Here is a 23,530-nt window from a genome sequence, read left to right as displayed (position 1 = left end):
CGCTGACAGACACAGCAAACCTTCTTGCCACAGCTCGCATTGATGTGCCATCCTGGATGAGCTGCACTACCTGAGCCACTTGTGTGGGTTGTAGAGTCCGTCTCATGCTACCACGGTGAGAAAGCACAGCCAACATTCAAAAGTGACCAAAACATCAGCCAGAAAGCCTTGGTAATGAGATGTGGTCTGTGTTCCCCACCTGCAGAACCACTCCTTTGAGTGTGTCTTGATAATTATTACCAATTTCCATCTGTTGTCGATTCCATTTGCACAACAACATGTGAAATTGATTTTCAAACAGTGTTGCTTCCTAAGTGGACAGGTTGATTTCACAGAAGTTTGATTTACTTGTGGTTATAATCTGTTTAAGTGTTCCCTTTATTTTTTGAGCAGTGTAGTTGCTGACAGTGGGCTGTGTGGAAATTAGTTATTTTCTAGTCTGTGACTCTGCTGTATCTTGAACAACACCCTCGGTACATGATATACATGTGCACTAGTTGAGGAACTCCATGCAGGGCGGCTAAATCTTTCTGTATTTCATGCTTGTTGTCTATGTAGAGTGTCTTTGGGCAGACTGAAAACTGTTTGCAACTATTCATTTTATTATACTAATGGCAGAGAGCCTATAAAACCGTTCCACAGAGACTAAACCCTGTCTGATAATTCATTCGTTATTCTTCATGATATAGTGCCATCATATTCTACAGCACTTTAAAGACCTCATCACTGACCCCATTGTGGCTGACAATCTGAATTCTCAATGACTGGGAGTAAACTGGAGTACCTGGCGGAAACCCACCTAACCCTCGTTTGGGTATTTTCTATCATATAGGCCCACTAAAGTCACTTTTTAAATGTGAGGTGGTCCCTAAAAAAAAAAAAAAGTGTAAATTTTGATGTACAAATGAGAAATTGTTGGTTGACTTTTAACACTTAACTTCCAAAAAAAAAATAAAAAAAATTGTGCTGCTGTAAATTAGAAATGCGGGAAATGTTATTTATTAACTATTGTGTGCGATATGACTCTGATTTAAGGGTAGAAGTTAAAATTTTACCAATTTTTAGCCAAATTTCCGATATTTTCACAAATAAATTCACAAATTTTACCACTGTCATGAAGTACAATAAGTCATGAAAAACCAGTCTCTTAATAAGTGGGGTCTGTTGAAGTGTTCCAGAGTTATAACCACATAAAGTGACACTGGTCAGAAGAATTCAAAAATTTGGCTTGGTCATTAAGGTCAAAACTGGCTCGGTCACTAAGGTGTTAACAGTACATGTAAATAACATGAGGTACTTAATTAACGCTATTTTGATTAAAAAAAATAAAAATAACGAGTCATCCCACCAATGTCGCGCTGCACCATCTGGACGGTCCGAATGTGTCGTATTAAAACCTTAAGGCTACTTTCACACTAGCGTCGGGAACAACCCGTCGCTGTGCGTCGGGCCGACGTTCCCGACGCTAGCGTGGTCTCCGCCGCACAACAGGGGCAGCGGATGCATTTTTCCCACGCATCCGCTGCCCCATTGTGAGGTGCGGGGAAGTGCGGGGAGGTGGGGGCGGAGTTCCGGCCGCGCCTGCGCGGTCGGAAAAAGCGGACCGTCGGGAGCAAAAAACGTTACATGTAACGTTTTTTTCTCCCGACGGTCCGCTACCACACGCCCAAGCGTCGCAAAACGGACGCAACGTTTGGCAATGCGTCGCAAATGCGTCGCTAATGTTAGTCTATGACGAAAAAACGTATCCAGCAAGAACTTTTGCTGGATGCGTATTTTCGGCAAAATGACGCATTTGCGACGTATTGCAGTTAACGCTAGTGTGAAAGTAGCCTTACATGTCAAATCACATCAATGTGAAGAAAGGCCGAGCAGGACCGGGCCAGACTGAGACACCCATCCATGGGACGCTATAGAGAGATTACTAAATTTTCTTGCTAATTTATAATATTTGAGACTGCAGTATGATGTCCTACCAGTGCTGTCAGTGGCCTACAGCTGTATAACGTTGGCCACTGATTATGTAACCTGATCGCTGTACTTTTTGGCTTGGGTGCATTAGATTGTAGTGACTGATTCGCTCACTTGTGCTGGTTCAGCGCTCATAACGCAGCCAGTGGGTGATTCAGTTTGCTCATGAGTCAGCGGCTGGATGCATCAACAATAGGATTAGGGACTTGTTTTATTCCCTTGTAAACTCTCTTTTGTATTCTGTAATTTAGCAATGTTAGAACGTCACTGGAAGTGGAAGTCCCAGTGCACAATGTGAGGGGCCGCAGTCTGATGTTACACATTGTGGGGACTCCACCTGTCACTGCCTTTATCTGCACCGCAGCTGTCAGAGGTTTAACTCTGCTAAGACGCATTGGAAATGATTAGTGTCCAAGGATAAACGTGGTTCTCCGGGAGGGAGGGACTGATGGCAATGAATGGGCCTTCCTTCAGGTCACATCATGCGTATACTTATTATTTTTAATTATAGTCATTACTTTGTTTAAAGTGGCTGTCTCCTAGTTATAAGGAGACTTTAGTAGGTCTTCACAGCAATGTCTTCAAGTGGGTGCCATCATACATTTAATAAAGGGAGTCTACAAGTTGCGTATAGTAGAGGTCTGTCCGGTTAGGCTACGTGCGCACGTTGGGTAAAATTTCTGCAGCTCTTGGCAGGAAAACGCAGCTGCAAAGAAAAAAAAAAAAAAAGGGGTTTTGAATGATTGGAGTGAAGTCAATGGTGAAAAACGCAGGGCAAACACGCACAGAGAATTGACATGCTGCAGATTATTTTCTGCACCAAATCTGCAAGTCACAAGTTTACCATTAACTTCATCAGGTTTTGCTTCATGTTTTGTCGCAAATCCACGCAGAGAAAAATGGGGCAAAAACGCAACTTAGGCCTCTTTCACACTTCTGTCGTTTGTCCTCCGTCGCAATTCGTCATTTTGGGCAAAAACGGATCCTGCAAACGAGCTCACAGGATGCGTTTTTTGCCCATTGACTTGTATTAGCGACGGATGGCCACACGTCGCGTCCGTCGTGCGACGGATCCGTCGTGTTTTGGCGGACCGTCATAAAAAAAAGTTCAATGTAACGTTTTTTTTTTGTCCGTCGCGTCCGCCATTTTCGACCACGCATGCGCAGCTGAAACTCCGCCCCCTCCTCCCTGGACTGCAGAATGGGCAGCGGATGCGTCGAAAAACTGCATCCGCTGCCCACGTCGTGCAAAACGTGCAAAACTTTCAAAACGTCCGTCGGTATGTCGGCCCGACGCATTGCGACGGACCCGTACCGACAGAAGTGTGAAAGAAGCCTTATGCACACAGCCTTTGATGACTGTTTGTTTTTAATACTTGTACCAAGCTGTGGTGTAGTAATGTTGCAGCAAGTTGATCTTTCCTGTGAGTGGACATACTTATACGGCAGAATAATAGTGACATGTGTCCGCTGTATTATACATCCGACATCCCATTCTAATGGAATCCGCCTTTTAAACCATCTGTATGCTTTTACAGTGGTTGGTTCCTTCGACGCCCCAATGTGTCATTCGTGGGATGCCAAGGGTTTGCCATAGCAAAGTGGAAATTTTCACTACAGGACTAGGTGTCTCGTGCCTCCTAGTGACAGTCAACTTGCTCTGTAGAACAGATTTACCTCCTTCTGTGTATACTGAAGAATCAGTGATGTGTGCGGGGTTATACACAGCATAGCATTCGGATCACTGATGCATCTGCAACAGAGAAAATGGCGATTATCAAAATTACAGTATGCTGCCTGGGAAGTGACACCACTGGAATCGGTCTCTGCCACCTCATCATGCTGCCCTCAAATTACATGGCAAAGGCTTGCTGACAGATTCCCTTTAATGAGGCCCCTATTTTGGACTTGCATGTAAGCCTTTTGATTAGTATGAAGCACTCTGACTGCTTGATTCTGTATGCTAACAATTCCTATAGTGGGAAAATCCCTTTTAATCATTGTACGGTGAAAAAAAAACAATTTTTTCCTAAGTTGACATTTATGGTGTGACACACGCTGAAAGATAGTGACACTTCCTTATGACAAATGATGGAGGGCTAGATCCAAGGGAGAGAAGGGATAGAGAGAGCAAATGTCTTTGGCATTTGAAACCCAAATTTTAGCGGGAGAGCAGTGGACCAAATAGTATCAATGACTTTCCGGCATTCCTGTACCCCCTTCATCCCTAGGTCAGGTTAAAATATTAGCTCTGATTCTGGGGCGACCTATAGTCCAGACAAAACGATGGGAAATTTGCTGAATTCTATGCCAAAAAGAGGAGAAAATATGTATTGGAATAGTCTGGAAACTGTACAGGTACATTCATCTAGGTAGAATTGTCATTTTGATGACATTGATCCTTCCAAACCAAGAGAGCGCAGTTCAGTTCCACTAGGTAAGGTCTTTTTCTATTCTAGACCGGAAGCTTTGAAAATTTGAAGAAAACAACTTGGAGAGGTCTGAAGGAATGCGAATGCATAATTAGCCGATGGTATAGTTAGTGGGCCATTTAAAGGGAAAGTTGTCCTTCAAACTTTTGATTACCTGAGGCTGTAGATACTTACAGTAGCGCTGTTTCTCCTACAGCCGTCTATGCGCACGGAGGACAGTGGTACGTGCTGCCAGAAAAAAACGGTCATGTCTCGGTGTCTTACACATGGTCCATGAAAACACGCAGACATCTGCATAGACCCATTCATTTGAATGGGTCTACGTGTGTCAGTGTCTCCGGTACGTGAGAAAAACTGTCACTACACCTGAGCGTTCCGTGCGCTGTTGTTTTTTTTTTTTTCGTTTTTTTTCGGGCATGGGCAGTTGCACTGCCCTTCGAATTTACAGCGCAGGCGCCGGGGACGCTAATGAAGGAAGAGGAGGCGGCGCCCGGCGCGCAGAGGCCATGAGTGACAACTGTGAGGCGTCTGGATTAGGGGGAAAAGACCTGCCCCGTGGCGATTTCAAGGTATGAGGGACAAATTTCAAAAATTATTCTTTCAGCAGTGCCAGGAACAAGAACTAAAAGAGCCACCTTGTCAGAATGCAGCATTAGTGCTGCACAAGGTGGCTCTTTTAGTTACAAATGCCTGGGGGGTGGTGGGTAACCAGTTCCCTTTAAGGGTACAAGAATTAAAAGTCTGACATTTGCAACATTATCTAAACATTTTGCCAAATTTTCTTTTTTTTCCATAAGTCATATCGAAGAAATTACCACTAACATGAAGTACAATATGTCGCGAAAATAGAGTCTCAGAATCCGTGGGATACGTTGAAGCGTTCCAGAGCAATAGCTTCATAAAGTGACACTGGTCTGAATTGTAAAAATTGGCCCGCTCATTAAGTATCAAATTGGCACTGCATTTTACAGTACCAGCAAAGTCTGATACTTCAGAAATCTCATGCACACAGCTTGTTTTTTGTCATTGGGATTTTGTGCTTTGCATAGTTTTTTGCACACTGGAGCATGCCACGTCTTTCACCTTTTTTTTTTTTTTTTTTTTTTCCCAGCGTTTTTCACCCATTGACTTGAATGGGTGGTGAAAAAACGCACCAAAAACGCAAGTATCAGATTTTGCTGCTTTTTTTGTTTTAAAACCTGATTTTATCGAATAGGACTTTTTTTTCCCCCAACATTAAACTTTATCAGCATGTACAACAGACAAATCTAGCATGCCAAAACTGCAGTCAAAAAACACACCAAAACCTGAATTTTTTTTACGCTGCTTCTTTTCTGCCAAGAGATCAGGTTTTGCTGCAGGAAAAAATCTCCTGAAAGAACACCTAGTGTGAGTTACCCTTTGACTGCAAAAGGGTTTTGTTGACAGCACATGTTCTGGCTGTTGCTCGGGGCCAAGACTCAACCAAACCACATTGGTCAATGGATGTCTGATTTTGAGCTAAAAATTGGGTACTGGCCTCAAAATAGTGGGCCATTGGCTACTTCAGGAAACCAGGTGTTCTGCCATGTCTGGTAGCCAAAATGATTTTCAAGGGAAGACCCCTGTTTTGCGTTAAAATTCCTGCAGCCTATTGGTCACTGGATTTCAGCTGCGTGGTGTATGCTTTTTATACAGGTTCCAGATGCGGAAAACAATAGCTTATTAAACATCTTTAGTTGTTATCCCTGATTTTTTTTCTTTTTTTTTCTTTCTGTACAAAGAATAATATTATTAGTTTAGTTTTTTCCCAACAAAGTAAACTTTTAATTTTTCTCAAATCTAGACGAATATATAGTTTCACTCTGCATGCTTGTGTAGCGCCCCCACCGCCGCAGGGCCGAGGGGTACCCGGTACCGGGCCTCTGAGTCTCTGCTCTGGGGTTGTCACGGTGGCTAGGCACGGTCCGTGGCCCTGCTGAGGGGCGTACAGTAATAGATGTGGATGGTGGTGGTGTGGTGCAGTAAATAACGAGGACACCAGGTTGCAGTCTCTTTACCTCTTTACTGAAGGCTTCTGGGTCCTCAGTCCGGAATACGGTTAGCCGGGCTGCGCAAGTCTGGCTGGTCCAATGGCACCTCCAGAGTTCCCTTCGCAGGTGGAAATCTGTGCCTTCCTTCTAGCGCTATGTGTTGTGGTCCTCCCCTGCTGTGCTTACGAGATAGTCCCCACAACTGTTGTGTCTGTTTCTCGTGTTCCCTCACAGCTCGATTCTGATGTTCTTCTTAATCTCGTCCCCCAGATCTTATGGTAGGACGCACCCGTATGACGGGAAGGCTCGGAGCTCTTCCGGGACCCTAGAGTCGCCCCTCTCCACAAGTTGCCCCCTATGTCTGCGTAGGTGATGTAGGTGAGACAGCCAGCCTATAGCTCTGTCCTGCCGTTGGTTTGAAGTAATGCTTAGAGCTCTGTACTTCCTCGGCGTTCCGGCCACCGGTTAGTTACGCCTCAGTAGCATGTTGCCTCGGTCTAACAGCACGACTCCTACTGGTATTTCTCCCTGTTGCGTTGATCTCGTTTCTCACTCAGCACAATAAATCTTGCTTCTTGTCCTTTCTTAGGGCACCGCCGCTATGAAGTGCAGGCGCGGTCCCGTTCCTTTCTCTCTGATTGCCAGGCCTCTGTCAGGATCCCACCCCTGACAGGGACCCTACCGAATCTTCCCCCTACAACACCCTCTGCCACAAGGTGTTGCCTGGTTCCAACCCAGTCAGCGTTCTCTCTAACTTCCTGCCTAACCCCCAGTTTTACCAGACTGTGAGGAGTGGCCTAATGAATAGCACCCTTAGCTCCCCCTGGAGGCCAGACTGTGAAATGTATTGGTGTCTGTGATAACTGGTCAGATGAACTCCTTCAGTGCCATCAGACGTACCATAGCCCCCCTTAGCGGCGGAGCCACAGTACTGCAACGACCAGGACTCTGGGGCGCTGCACTTGCCTATGGGTGTTGATTGCCTTGCTGCAGACTTTATTTGCAGGTTTTATTTTTTCTATTGTATATTTCTAGATTTGTAGAGGAATTTATGTATAGTCCCCCCATATGGTGTATTGTGGTTACGTAGGCCTTGTTGTGAAAGCGTTTTTTTTTTGTTTGTGTTTTTTTTGTCAGGAAAAACTCACACGAGAGGAGAGCCGAGGGATACTGATATCACCCTGCCATCACCAATCTGTGACGGAGCTTACACAGTCTCAGCTCTCTGGTGCCCCCCCGTACCTTCAGGTCAGTCAGGGAACTGCATGTAGAATAAGTAGTCTCCGGAGAGCCTGCCCAGTCACATACTGGTTATTGGGGCACTCTGCAGTGAGGGCGGTATACAGCTCTGGCAAAAATGAGACCACTGCACAGTTTTCTAAAAATCAGCTTCTCTACATGCCTGACAGCCATTCCATTCCAGTGTCAGTTGAATTTTAACCAGAGTACACCTCATTCTACTTAATGTGCTTCTGATTAGGTGATCACCTGAACCAAATCTTATTTAATGAAGGAAAGTCTAAAAAAAAACTGCTGTGGTGTTCACAATCCTCTTGCAATAGCAATAGCTGGATGGCAAAACAAGTGCTAGTAATATTACAAAAGTAATAGGAAGGAAAAAATAACTTTCAACCATGCCAAAGGAGTTGAAAAGAAAAGTCTTGAGTGAGGAAAAGGAAGGGTTCAATTCTGGGTTTACTAGCAGAGGGACACAGTGAGCGTCATGTTGCCTCCATCCTTAAAATTTCTAACAACAAGGTCAAGCAGCAGACATTGGGGACTACAAAGCTACAGACCGGCAGAGGGCGAAAACGACTCTCCACTGACCGGGATGACTGTCCTCTTCTTCAAATGTCACTAAGCAACTGCAGGAAGACATCAAGTGACCTACAAAAGGAATGGCAGCTGAGGTGAAGTGCACGGCAAGAACAGTTTGTAACAGGCTCCTAGAGGCAGGACTCAAGTCATGTAAAGCTAGAAAAAAGCCTTTCATCAATGAGAAGCAAAGGAGAGCCAGGCTAAAGTTTGCCAAACACCATAAGGATTGGACCATAGAGGACTGGAGTAAGGTAATCTTATCTGATGAGTCTAATTTTCAGCTTTGCCCAACACCTGGTCGTCTGCTGGTTAGATGGAGACCTGGAGAGGCGTACAAGCCACAGTGTCTTGCTCCCACTGTGAGATTTGGTGGAGATCGGTGATAATTTAGGGATGCTCCAGCAAGGCTGGAATTGGGCAGGTTAATCTTTGCGAAGGACGTATGGATCAAGCCGCCTACAAGGTTATCCTGGAAAAACAGGTAATTCCTTCTGCTCAGGCAATGTTCCCCAACTCTGAGGACTGTTTTTTTCCAGCAGGACAATGTGCCATGCCACACAGCTAGGTCAGTCAAGGTGTGCATGAAGGACAACCACACCAAATCCCTGTCATGGGCAGCCCAATCTCCAGACCTGAACCCCTTTGAAAACCTCTGAAATGTAATTAAGAGGAGGATGGATAGTAACAAGCCATCAAACAAAAAACTGCTTAAATTTTTGTACCAGGAGTGGCATAAGGTCACCTAAAAGCAGTGTGAAAGACTGGTGGAAAGCATGCCAAGAAGCATGAAAGCTGTGATTAAAAATCATGGTTATTCCGCAAAATATTGATGTCTGAACTCTTCCTGAGTTAAAACATTAGTATTGTTGTTTCTAAATGATTATGAACTTTTTTTTTTGCATTATTTGAGGTCTTCAAGCAATTTTTTTTTTTTTTTTGGTATATTAAACATTTCTCATTTTCAGAAAATAAATACAAAATTTATTAATTGGAACTTCGGAGACACGTTGTCAGTAGTTTATAGAATAAAAGAACAATTTACATTTTACTCAAATACTTATAAAGAGAAAAATCAGGCAAACTGAAAATTTTGCAGTGGTCTCTTAATTTTTGCCAGAGCTGTGTATATATCCCCAGTCCCAGGCCAGGAACATATATAAACCTCCGGTCCGTCACTGCCAGGATCCCCCAGTAACACCAGAACGGTGTGCTGCCACCAGTTCCTCGTTGGATATAAGCCCAATTCTTTAATAAGCTCATATCTGATCAAAAACCAACCCCAGGTAGCGTATAAATACTAGCCAAACTCACAGATGTGGGAAGTTGGATTTCAAGATAAAAGACCAGCCCAAAATAGATTGATTGATATTTTAATTGCCGAAAGGTGCACGAGATACTACAAATATATACAGAGTAGTATACAGTTATTACAGCCAGAAGTACAGATAAAACTGGGCTACAGGTTGAGGATAGCAGTTAAAGGGAATCTGTAATGCTGTAGAGAAGCCCCCGATGTAACCTGAAAGGTAAGAAAAACAGGTTATATTACTCACCTAGGGGGCGGTCTCGCTGCGGTCCGGTCCGATGGGCCTCGCGGTCCGGGTCCTGCGCCTCCTATCTTCATATGATGATGTCCTATTCTTGTCTTCCTGCTGCGGCTCCAGCGCAGGCATACTTTGTCTGCCCTGTTGAGGGCAGAGCAAAGTACTGCAGTGTGCAGGCGCCGGGCCTCTCTGACCTTTCCCAACACCTGCTCACTGCAGTACTTTGCTCTGGGCAGACAAAATATTCCTGCGCTGGAGCCGCGGCAGGAAGACAAGAAGAGGACGTCATCGTATGAAGATGGGAGGTGCTGGACCCGGACTGCGACGCCCATCAGACGGGACCGCCCCAGTATAATCTAATCTGTTTTTCTTACCTTTCAGGTTACATCGGGGGCTTATCTACAACATTACAGAATGCTGTAGATAAGCCCCTGATGCCGGTGGCCTTAGATCATATATGATTTTTGGGGTGACAGATTCCCTTTAACTGTAAGGTTGAGGTCAGACTTGTGAGTCTCTAGTATCAAGTCCCAGCACTCGGGACTGGAGTGTGCGGCTGCATGTATTTCTGTGCAGCTGCATGTATTTCTATGCAGCTGAACGCTCCGGTCCTGAGTGCCAGGACTTGATGCTAGAGACTCACGTGAGTTTCTCGCATTGAACTCGCAAGTGTGGCCCTGGCCTAAGTATCACGTTACCTTTTCATATCACTTGTGGATGAAGGGAAGCTCTCGTATCCACAGGCACCTTCTTTAGTTTCTGGTCCGTCTCCACACGTGACGTGGCTTCCATGGCAGAACAATGACAAAGGCTAAAGGTGTGTAGCTAGCTTTTAACCCCTTTGCCACCGCCCCTCTGGGTTGAACTGATTTCTCCTCCCTTGACCTCCTAGCTGAAATATCTTTCAATATCTAGGATGAATCATAGCTTCCTAGGGGGAGGTCCAAACGGGACGACTGACATCTCAACTGGTTCGTTGGGGCTGGACCGATACAGTGTGTCCAAACTCTGGTCGACTAAGAGGTTCTGGAGAGCTAGTCCCGATAGTTCGGTATTCATGACAGCTAGAGAATATGAGACGCAGGGGTGCATGCAGAGGGCTCCCAGGGTTCTGGTGCTATGTTGGACCTCACCCTGAGATACACGGTCTGCTCATAATTCATCTCTAGATGTCGGTGATGCTCTGTCTAGAGCTTCTCCTTGATGTGGGTTGCCTTGTGTCAAAGACAGCAGGGGGTCACAGCTCTGCTTCTCTTTGCCTTCATTAACACATGGCCTCTAATTCTCTGTCCAAATGTTTTTTTTTGGAATTGTGTATGTATCCCAAGGGTGGGGGCCACATCAGAAGTGGGGAGGAGATCTCTGGATAATCTATGTGGCCTGAATTAATAGATTCAAAATGGAGTCTCCCTCGTCCCTCATACTTTGTGCTGCAGACTCCTGCTGCTTAAACTATCTGTACTGACACAATAGTCTTTAAGCTGTTTCTTCTGTCTGGAGCTCAATAATAAGACTTGTTTCTTTTGTTGATAGATGATGAAAAAAAAATGGTAGCAATGACGCTTTTTTTTTTTTTCCAATGGAACATGGAAAGGAAGTGATGTGGATAACCTGCGTGGCATTCTTGTTTGTCTGACGGAGTATTCATTTACTCACTTCTCTCTTGCTGCTGCTGCAAAAGCCGATATTCTCTCCAGATTTCTTTATTTTTATTTGTTCCATTTTTTTTCTCTCCTATTATGATTTTTTCTCGCAGCAGGAAATATTTTCTGAAACTTGAGATCTGTGCGATGGCAGGTAACTAGTCTCCCATAATTAATTTACTAGCATCCTAGTTGGTGTTTGACACCTTTTATAGCGTTCATTCTACAGTATTTACACCTATATTTTTACAATCTTTAAATATTGCTCACACCATTCTTTTCCCTTCTCTGCTAATGGATTGAAGGTAAATGCCATGGAGATCTGTGCTGGTTTAGTCGTGAAGACAGGCGATGTGGCTGATTAAAATCAGGGACCAAATTATTAGTAGTTTTACACTTCTGAAGGAGGTGAACCTGTTTGATGAGCGTCATCTTCTGATAATGATTCTACTATAGTTGCTCAATGACCTTTTTAGTTCCTCTTGAGAAAACCACATGCTTTATTATATGGCAATTTCTTGCCCTCTTTACTGCTGTCTCATCACATGCTGCTATGAATCACTTTCTGTGTTGATTACTATGGCACCGCATGAAGAAGTAAATTCTGATTGTAGAATGAGAAGCTGCTTGTTAAAATGACTACCATAATTTTTTTCTTTTAAGAACAGCATGGATAGAACAGCTTACTTTTTTATTTATTTTTTGAGTTGTGGGGAGTAGAGGGGGTGTAATTAGTTCACCTAAATATGTCGATGCCTTTTTTTCTCCATTTTAAATAACATGCCTTGTTGTGTAACATGCGTAAGGCGTCGTAGTGACATCCTTTCTTTATAATGCGTGTTCTGTGTTTTGACAGCACATGGAACCATAATTGTCAATGTTCCTCTTTACGCATCTTTCATGCATTATTTCTTGTGTTGGAAAGCATGAGCACTGTTCATAATCAAGCCTTTTTTTTTTTTTTTTTTCGCCAAATTTAAAAAAAAAAAAAAAAAAAAAAAAAAGCATTGAGGTGTGCGTTTGGCCTTGGGGTACGTGCCCACTATCAGGAATAGTAGCGTTTTTGACGTGCTCTGCGCTACATACGCACTTGTCATTTAGAACTATGCTGACTTGCCACAACTAATGACAGTCCATTCAGAGACGGTACGCAGAGGAGACAGGGGGTCTGCACTGCAGAAATTAACATGCTGCTGCTCGGAAGTTTGCACCACTGGTCATTTTTGCGCAGCATTAAAAAGAACAGTGGGCATGGTGTTTCTATAAATTCCATCTATTGTGTTTGTACTGTAGAACGCAGCGAAAATACGCTGCTCTAAAGCTCTACTATTCCTGACTGTGGGCATGTAACCCAAAGCCGAGGACATGGGAACTCTCACATCAGTCATATCCATGTACAACTCTTTGCACTCGTCTGCATATAAGACAGGTACATGAGCTAGGGCAGGGGTCAGGAACCTTTTTGGCTAAGAGAGCCGTAAACGCCACATATTTTGAAATATAATTCCGCGAGAGCCGTACGTGCTTGCAGACGGCGAGGCTATGCAGGGAGTTATGGGAAATGTAGTCCATGCTCCCTGCCGCTCACCACTGCCGCCAATGCTTATCAGGCCATCAAAGAACTACCAATATCAGCGTGCACCGCGGCCTGATGGAGCGCGGTGCATGCATCCTTCCCAGGGGCGTAGCTAGAGCTTTTGCCGCCCGGGGCTGTTCCCGAGTTTGGCGCCCCCCCCAGAACGTATGCGATTTTCACACTTAGTCATGTACCGACGAGCTGCTCTCCCTTAAGCTCCCAATGTTCAGTGAAAAACTGAGAGAAGCAGAAGAGAAGCTCGTTGTCACAGGACCATGAGTATGAAAATCGCATATGAGTGAAGTTTCCATGTGTCGACGACTGGAACCTGCGGAGCTGAATCCTGACATCGCACGCTTCTGAATTCTCACAACGCATGCACTGCACACTTTTAGGATTCTCCCTTGCCGGTGGACAGTCATGTCAGCACAAGCATGTGATTTGTATACTTCTGACCACATTCCGACTAGACGTGCCCGGCCTCACTCAGTTCATTTTCATAGAGTGAGGCCACACATGTCTAGTCAGCACGTGACCGCATGTATGTAAATCGCCAGCACTAGAGAATCCTGACAGTGTGCAGGGCGCACTGTGAGAAGTCAGAAGTCTGCAGTCACAAAGAATGACTGCAGACTCATCACAAACCTGGACATCCCCTTTAATGCTCCTAACATAAATAAAAACATGAGAGTTAGTATCACAAATAACATTTACATCCAGGTACCTGATAGATGACGTCTCCTCTGGAGCCGTTCTCCCCATGTTGAGTTTTCTCATCCACAGCTGTCTCTGCAGACTTCCATCTTCTCCGCTCTTTTGCAGAAAATCTCCACATGACGCCCTTAACGATACAAGTGTCATTATAATGCTCCTGAATAAAAAATTTCCCCTCACTATATTGTCTGCATAAAATATGACCCCCACACTGTCTGTCTTATGGTACATGCTCTTCACACTGACCTCCCCTTTCTATACCGGACCCCTCTTCACACTGACCTCTCACACTGTGTCCCCCCTATAGGGCCCAGTATTTATACTGTACTCTCTCATCACACTCCCTCTCCTTTGTATACTGTCCCCTCCTGGCTGTGCCCTTACACTGTCCCCCATGCTACGCATGCACACATCCCAACACCCTCACTCCCCGTACTCTGTCCACATACGTTTTTCACATCGCTACTCATACTGTGTCCGCATACATTCCCCCGTTTGACCCCAAGCTGTCTGCACCCATCCCCCATACTGTTTCCTCATATATGCCCCCCCATCTCCCCCTTTGCTCTTCATTTTGTGTCCTCAGATCTCCCCCACACATTAAATCCCCCAATCCCCATGACAAATCTCCCCCCACACACAATAAATACCCCATCTCCACTCACATTAAATTTCCCCCCACAATAAATCCCCCCATCTCCACTCATATTAAATATCCCCAATCCAATAATATATCCCACTATCCCCACTCACATGAAATCCCCCCCACAATATATGCCCCCATCCCCCCCCACAATATATGCCCCCATCCCCACTCACAGTAAATCCCCCCACAATATTATATGCCCCCCATCCCCACTCACAGTAAATCCCCCCACAATATTATATGCCCCCCCATCCCCACTCACAGTAAATCCCCCCCTGCACCTTCGGTGTCTTCAGCTCCACTGGAGCACTTTCCACCGCTCTGTGTCTCCTGGTCGATCTGCAGCTCCTGCTCTGCCGCGCAGGTGAGTGACGTCAGCAGCGTGATCACATGACCTGATCACGCTGCTGGCGTCGCTCTGACCCGGCAGTCAGAGCTTCAATTGTACTCGCATCACAGATACGAGTACAATTGAACACTGGGAGCCGGCGCGCCGCAGCTTCTCTGTGCCGGCTGTCAGCTTGACAGTCGGCACAGAGAACAGCTGACTCCCAGTGCGGGGGGTGACAGAATGCAGCCGCCGGGGGAGACACTGCGGACCGCCGCTTTAGGCGGCCCGACTGCGCCCCCCTGCCGGCTGCGCCCCCCTAGATACGCCACTGACTCACCGCCGCATTGTGCCGCCCCCCGCATTGTGCCGCCCGGGGCGGACCGCCCCCCCCGCACCCCCCTTCCTACGCCACTGATCCTTCCCATAGACAGGTAGGAGCCCTGTCTGCGAGCCAGATACGGCCATCAAAAGAGCCATATCTGGCTCGCGAGCCATAGGTTCCCGACCCCTGAGCTAGGGTCTTGTGAAAGTGTTCACCTCCCCTCCCTCTTTTTTTTTTTTTTTTTTTTTCACCTATTTTGTTACATTACTTTCAGCCTGGACAAGCAAGTGAATTTTTTTTTTTTTTTTGTGTAAAGCTCATTTTGAGTTTGCCAAAAGACATGTGGGAGACTCCCCAAATGTATGGAGGAAGGTCCAGTGGTAAGATGAGACCAAAATTATACTTTTTTGCCACCAAGATAAATGCTCTGTGTACTTTTCCTCAATAGATGAATAGACTGTCATTAGATGTGGTAAATCCACATAGTTTTAAGACAAGTGTGCATGTAGAACGCAGTGAAAATAAGCTGGGTCCAAAACGCTACTATTCCTGATCATTGGCAAGTACCCTAACTTGAAGGACCTGGAGCAGCCTTGCCTTGAGGAATGGGCAAAAATTCAAGTGGAAAACTTGGACTTTTCCAATGCGAATTGCAGCTGTAATTGCCACAAAAGGAGGCTCTAAAAAAATACTGACATTAGGTGGGGGTGACTGGTTATGTGCACTGAAGTGTTCAGTTATTTTGTCCTATTTTGTTGTTTGCTTCACAATAAAAACAAAATCGAATGTTCACAGTTGTAGCCATGTTCTTTACATGAACCGATGCAAACCCTAAAAAAAGTGAAATTCAAGGTTGTGAGGTAGCAAAACCTAAAAAATGTCAAGGGGGTGAATACTTTCACAATCCATGTGCAATGTGGTAGGTTTTATAAAAGCAACGTCTTGTTCTTAGAACAGATGAGGCTAGCGTATACTAATTTCTCCATGAAAATGGTCTCGTTCACTTATTCTGTAATTTTGGTCCATGTGAATCCTGGACTGCACATGGACTGGAATTACACTAGTCTGAACTGACCCTGAATCTTAAATACTGACACAGGAGCACATGAGGGGTGTTTTACTTCCTTAACCAATTCCCGACATGCGCCGTAATAGTACAGCGCATGTCGTGTCTCCCCCTTTGATGCTGGCTCCGGCGGTGAGCCCACATCAAAGTCGTGACATGTCAGCTGTTTTGTACAGCTGACATGTGTGCGCAATAGCGGCAGGTGGAATCGCGATCCACCCGCCGCTATTAACTAGTTAAATGCTGTCAAACGCTGACAGCGGCATTTAACTACCTCTTCCGGCCATTGGGCCGGAAATGCGCGCATCGTCGACCCCCGTCACATGATCGGGGGTCAGCGATGCGTTGGCATAACAACCAGATGTCTCCTTGAGACCTCTATGGTTGTTGATGCCGGATTGCTATGAGCGCCACCCTGTGGTCAGTGCTCATAGCAAGCCTGTAATTCTACTACATAGGGGCGATCTGATGATCGCTGCTATGTAGCAGAGCCAATCAGTCTATGCCAGCTGCCGGACTCCCATGGACACTATTGAAACATGGCAAAAGAAAAAAAAAAAAAAAAAAAGTTTAAAAAAAAAAAGAAAAAAACTAAGTTTAAATCACCCCCTTTCGCCCCATTCAAAATAAAACAATAAAAAAATCAAACCTACACATATTTGGCATCGCCGTGTTCAGAATCGCCCGATCTATCAATGAAAAAAGGACTAACCTGATCGCTAAACGGCGTAACGAGAAAAAAATTAATGCCAGAATTAAGTTTTTGGTCGCCGTGACATTGCATTATAATGCAATAACGGGTGATCAAAAGAACGTATCTGCACAAAAGTGGTATCATCAAAAACGTCAGCTCGGCATGCAAAAAATAAGCCCTCACCCTACCCCAGATCACAAAAAATGGAAACGCTGCGGGTATCGGAAAATTGCGCAATATTTATTTTTTTTAGGCAAAGTTTTAAGCAAAGAAAGCGCCTTATATAGTTAGATCGTACTTGCTCTTTTAGTCATAGGGGTGTGCTTCATTTTATTTAGTCACGGTTGGCGCTGCCCATGCAACTTAAATGATGTTCCCGGGGTTGTGCCGACGTCGCCCAATCCGCTTTGAAAAATCTGACGCTTGCACAGTGTCAATCAGGGAGCTGTGCTTGTGGGTATGTGCCCACGTTGCGGATTCTGCTGCGGAATTTTCCGCAGCTTATTTGGAAAATCCGCAGTGCAAAATCACTGCGGATTTTCTCGTGGTTTCTTCTGCGGATTCCTCTGCAGGTTTTCAACTGCACTTTCCTATTGGTGCTGGTTGAAAACCACTGCGGAATCCGCACATAAAATTGACATGCTGCGGAAAATAATCCGCTGCGTTTCCGCGCGGATTTTTCCGCAGCATGTGCACAGCGGTTTTTTTTTTCCCATAGGTTTACATGGTACTGTAAACTTTGGGAAAACTGCTGCGGATCCGCAGCGTCAAATCCGCTGTGGATCCGCAGCAAAATCCGCAGCGTGTGCACATACACACTGGCTCCTCATGCGCTGAAGCTGTGTGTAGAACCCATCTTCAGTGACTGTGCTACCGGAGCCGCTCATCACAGCGCATGCGCGGCTCCCTGGTGTCCTGTGCAAGTGCTGGATTTTTCAAAGAGGGTTCGAGTGACGTTGGCGCAAACCCAGGAACATCATTCAGGGTACGTGGGGGGCGGCGACAACCGTGACTGAATAAAATGAAGCACACCCCTAGATAGTTAGATCGTACCTGCTCATTTAAAATGCTTTTTGCACATGAATAGACCGTTGATTTTAATGAAAAAAAAAAGCTGCACATTGCTGCATCACTAACAACGAACTGGGGACAGTTTGCATGCTAAAAAGGACATGACAGGTTCTTTTTAAAGGGCTTTTCCCCACAAAGTACATTTTAATGCATAATTTCCACAACTGGATGTTAAAGAATTAATGAATAAACACATTATGTTCCCTTGTAAGTGTGTCCCTGCTGTGTAATGTGGTATGATCAGACCAAGTCCCTATACGGTCAGACACAGCCATTACACAGTACACAGCAGGGGCCCATGTATAAGATTATCTCAGCGCAGGAACATTTTACTGAAACACATCCAATTGTGGAAATTTATTAAAAATCTATTGATTAAAATGTTGATTTAAAATTAACTTTGTTCATGTGGAAAACCCCTTTACGTGCATTTCTAGGAATATATTTGCTTTGTCAGCCCATGTGTGCCCAACCACCGATGCGTGCTGTCGTCGCTAATCCTGATGGCTCCACCGATGTGTGCTGTCGGCTCCACCAATGCACGCTGCTGTTTCGTTCCGATGGCTCCACCAATGCGCGCTGTCATCTCTAGTTCCAATGGCTCCACCGATGCGCCCTGTCATCTCTAGTCCCGATGGCTCCACCGATGCGCGCTGTCTTCTCTAGTCCCGTTGGCTCCACCGATGCGCGCTGTCTTCTCTAGTCCCGTTGGCTCCACCGATGCGCGCTCTTCTCTAGTCCCGATGGCTCCACCGATGCGCGCTGTCTTCTCTAGTCCCGATGGCTCCACCGATGCGCGCTGTCTTCTCTAGTCCCGTTGGCTCCACTGATGCGCGCTGTCTTCTCTAGTCCCGATGGCTCCACCGATGCGCGCTGTCTTCTCTAGTCCCGATGGCTCCACCGATGCGCGCTCTCTTCTCTAGTCCTGATGGCTCCACTTCTGTCTTTGGTTTGATGCAGGGTACTGAGGAGTTTCCTGTATCAGCACGTTGGCTACATTGGCTTTGATAGAAGATGGGCTGTCTTAGTTACTGAAATGAGCAGGCCAGGCCCCATCACACACATCAGAGATCACGCACTGAGGGCTGTCCCACACGTCCAGATAATTCCGGTACCGGAATAAATCGGTACCGGAGTTATCCGTGTCCGTGTGCCTGGGAACTCACGGAGGCCATACGTGCGGCACACGTGTGCCGCCCGTATGGCGAGTGGGTACCACACGGAGCGTGTGGTACCCACTCTGCATGGTGCTGAAGCTGCGATTCATATCTTCCCTGCAGCAACGTTTGCTGTAGAGAAAATATGAAGAATAGTGTTAAAAATAAAGATTTAGGTGTCCGCCGCCCCCCCACCCCCTGTGCGCCCCCCCGCTGGTCAGAAAATACTTACCTGCTCCCTCGCTGCTTCCTGGTCTGGCCGCGGCTTCTCCTGCATGCAGTCACGTGGGGCCGATCATTTACAGTCATGAATATGTGGCTCCACCTCCCATAGGGGCGGAGCCGACTATTCATGATTGTAAATGATCGGCCCCACGTGACCGCATACAGTAGGAGGCGCGGCCAGACCAGGAAGGAGCGAGGGAGCGGGTAAGTATTTTCTGACCAGCGGGGGGGCGCACAGGGGGTGGGGGGGCGGCGGACACATGGATCTTTATTTTTAACACTATTCATATTTTCTCTATAGCAAACGCTGCTACAGGGAAGATATGAATACCGGCTTCAGCACCATGTGGGGGGGACAGCGCTTACTGTAGCGCTGTCTCCTGCACGCACACGGACCCCAGACGGAGAATGTCCGTGTGAGGTCCGTGTTTTACGCGGACCCATTGACTCTATTGGGTCCGTGTAAAACGTGCGCTCCCACGAACACTGACATGTCTCCGTGTTTGGCACACGGAGACACGGTCCGCAAAAAATCAATGACATCTGCACAGATGCATTGATTTTTATGGGTCTACGTGTGTCAGTGTCTCCGGTACGTGAGGAAACTGTCACCTCACGTACCGGAATCACTGACGTGTGAAACCGGCCTGACACAGAAGTTGCTCTCCAGTATTTTTTTGCTCTTAAGACTATGTGTACACGTTCAGGATTTCTTGCAGAAATTTCCTGAGCAAAACAGGACATTTTCTGCAAGAAATCCACATGCATTTTTCTCGCGTTTTTTGTGCGTTTTTTTTGCATGTTTTTTTTTTTTTTTCCGGAGATTTCCCAATGCAATTATATAGTGGGAAATCCGCGAAAAATCCGCAAAATTAATAAACATGCTGCGTTTTTTACCGCGATGCGTTTTTTTCGCGGACAAAAAACTCATGTGCACAAATTGCGGAATGCATTCTAAATGATGGGATGCATAATGTATGTGTTTTTTAACAGCGTTTTTATAGGGGAAAAAACGTGAAAAAATAAAAAAAAACACGAAAAACCGCAACTTGTGCACACAGCCTTACAATTATCAGGAAACGGTGACTTGTAGATAACAGAACTAATGTGTAGATGGTGACACAGGTGGATTTATAAAACCAAAAATTTTAATTAAAACGTATAAAAGCGGTCCAGCACTTTTTTTCTTTATCAGGAGTTTCCACATTGTAAGAAATCCTGGAGGACAGCCTATTCTAAAGGGGTATTTCTGTTATTATCTATTAATATCATGTCCTCCAGTCTCTACATCCGACCTGAGTGCTGAACTGAATCTTGTCCCGTCAGGTTATTTTCGGCATAGAAAGAAGTGCCATCTGTTCCATGGAGTCAGTCACATGTTTATTGAGCATTTCCTCTCCAGTGTGTTAAATGGGGAAAACGAGGGTGTGACCTGTTACCTTTACCAGGACATGAGGATGCTGCATTGAGCGGCCTCTTCTTTCTGCCTTCCTTGCCCAGTGCAGACTCGGGCTGCAGACACATCCACCTTATGTGCCTTGAACGGCAGCCAAAGTGTTCAATAGGAACCGCTGTTATTGTATCTGATGCAATATCCTTATTTTCTTCTCTGTGAAACTTGTCTTGCTTTCCTGAGGCGTTGTGATGGCAAAGCTCAATTACTTCTGCAATGCTTCCTGCTGAAAAGGAAATTGGTTGTTTTATTTATTTTAACTGACATTTTGTAATATCAAGAAGGAACGTCTTGGACAATCCCACCTCTTTATTACCTAAGCAGTATTTTTTGCAGTTGGCAACCATTTACCCTACCTGTACAAAAAGCAGAATAAGACATCTACAATAAAAAAACTAAAAAACTTTATTCTAGAAGAATCACCACAACTGTGTTTTTACTATTAATGATTTTTTTTCCTTATGGTTAAATAAATTGCAAAGCTTCTCCAATCATTATAATTTTAATCCGACATCACATGGACGCCATCCATTTGCTGTCCTTTTTTTTTCACTGATACATGTATTGTCACTATTCATCTCTGATTTCATGTTTTCTATATACTTTTACTATTTCTGAAAATATTTATCCTTTTTTTTTTCCTTTCCTCTCCTGTTATATTATTTAAATTTTCTAAATAAAGATTGTATAAAAAAAACAAAAAACCCGATGTGTCCTTGGTTTCTGCCGGCTCACAGGTCCCCAAAAGAAAGAAACGGATAACTGAACAGCCCCCTAGACTATAATGGGTATGTGTTCTGTCTGTGAAAACCACGGATAGAACATGTACATGACAAACGGACATCAGTGGGGCCGAAGGCAGAGGTGTAATCAATCCAGGTATATTCCTGTATGTACTGAGAACCTATAACTAGCTAAAACACCATAGACACAAGGAACCTTGAGATTGTTGATATTCAACAGTTTTGGTTCTCAAGTCCTCAGCCAGTCCACTTCTGCTCTTTCTGTCCTCCATGCTTATTGTGGCACACAGACACACAATGCAATTCTTCAATTTCTCCCTTTTTTTTTTTTTTTCTAGCTTCAGGTGTTATTTTCATATTACCCACATCTGTTACTTGCCACAAGTGAGTATGAACGAGCATCACATACTTGAAACAAATTTTGGAGAGGTGACAGCAATTTTGTCTGACCCATTTTTCGATTTGTGTGAAATGATGGCCACTTTGCTTTTTTCTTTTTTTTCGTGTAGCAATATACGCAAATGACATAAGCATATCTGTAACAAAAATGTGAAATTACAGTAGTTTTCTGGAAGCAGTACTTCATTTTCTGGAAGAATTTCCGAATGCTCAGAACAAGTTCACTATAATAGGCCCGATTGACACAAGAGCATCAATGGCCCTGTGACCCTGGCCTGAAAGTGGCATTGAAGGTGAATATGGGCTTCACCACTCCTCCTCACACTCATCCTGCTGGATGTATAAAGGGAATCAGTCCCCCCACCCCACCCCCGGGACGTATGTGACCTAGTAATATGGGCATACAGGTAATAGAAATGTTAAACTAATCCTACCTGTAGGCCTCATATTAGCGATCTTGTTGCTGAGGAATCTTATATCTTTCCTTATGCTAATGACTTCTTCCAGGCTCCGGGGCGTGCAGTGCCTGGAAGAAATCCCTGCCTCCTGTCTTTATTATAATACTACCCCCCCTCCCATGCATGTCAGTTCTGGCACCGGAATCCCGCGCCTGCGCCCTGCACTCCCTCTACAATACATACCCTTTCCTCCCTTCTATGGGCACTGTATTCAGGGATCTTCTGCGCAGGGGCCAGTCACTGCAACCACAGACATGCTCGACGATGAGGTGCTCTCTCCACTTCCTCCCTGCATAGTCATCGCTAGGAACCATGTGTACATAGGGAGGAAGTGGGGAGAGCACCGTATCGCACGCTGGAGGACACATTTCTATTACCTGTATGCAGATATTAATAACCATATCCGTCCCAGGGGGTGACAGATCCCCTCTAATACCAGTCTTCAGTGACCGTCTGGAAATCTGTTCCCTTTGCCAGTTAAGGCTATGAAGGCAGTATCCTGTTTCAACACATTGCAGAATTTGAGGAGAGCATTCCAAATCTGAGGAGGAGACCTTGATGCTTGTCAGGTGATGGGGCACACAAGATAAAAAGTGAGCAACAAAACCAGAGTGGAGTTTTGTCTTTCCCCCCCCCCCAAATTCCCTGTGAAGTCTGCTTCACTTTCACGTTTACTTTTAAAATTAAGATCCTGTGTACTAATATTATATAGGATCAACAGATGGCTCTTATCTCACATTGTGCTCCTCAGCAATAAAACGAGTACTATAAAGCATGGATCTGTGTAATAAAAGTAATCAGTGTGCCTGTGCACTTTCCAGTTTAAGGCTACTTTCACACTAGTCCGTCAGTATGACGTACCGACGGACAGTGTGTTAAAGTAGCACAACGTGGGCAGCGGATGCAGTTTTACAACGCATCCGCTGCCCCATTGTGAGTTCCGAGGAGGAGGGGGCGGAGTTTCAGCCGCACCTGCACGGTCAAAAATGGCGGACTTGACGCACAAAAAAACGTTACATGGAACGTTTTTGTGCCGACGGTCCGCCAAAACATGACGCATCCGTCGCACGATGGATGCGATGTGTGGCCATACGTCGCAATGCGTCGCTAATGTAAGTCTATGGGGAAAAACGCATCCTGCAGGCAACTTTGCTGGATGAGTTTTTTTTCTTCTAAACGACGCATTGCGACGTAGGCAAAACGATGCTAGTGTGAAAGTAGCCTAAGACTCACTCCATACTTTTCACATTAAGAA

At 45.3% G+C, this 23,530-nt stretch overlaps 1 protein-coding gene across 5 annotated transcripts in view; it reads left to right on the top strand.

Annotated features, from left to right (window-relative positions):
• The window catches only part of MCTP2 (multiple C2 and transmembrane domain containing 2), a 217,632-nt gene that overhangs the window by 22,524 nt on the left and 171,578 nt on the right, over positions 1–23,530 (top strand). For 2 of the 5 annotated variants that reach the window (XM_077263419.1, XM_077263416.1), the window contains exon 2: positions 7,553–7,663. The exons of the other annotated variants lie outside the window; for them this stretch is intronic. The gene's annotated coding sequence lies outside the window, so the exon portion shown is untranslated. The remainder of the gene's footprint in view (positions 1–7,552; positions 7,664–23,530) is intronic. 5 annotated transcript variants of the gene reach the window in all.

This window comes from Ranitomeya variabilis, chromosome 5 (assembly GCF_051348905.1).
Source record: "Ranitomeya variabilis isolate aRanVar5 chromosome 5, aRanVar5.hap1, whole genome shotgun sequence".
In the NCBI taxonomy this organism is placed as follows: domain Eukaryota; kingdom Metazoa; phylum Chordata; class Amphibia; order Anura; family Dendrobatidae; genus Ranitomeya; species Ranitomeya variabilis.
Note: the sequence above shows the minus strand (reverse complement) of the source record. Positions and strands in the feature narration are given on the sequence as shown.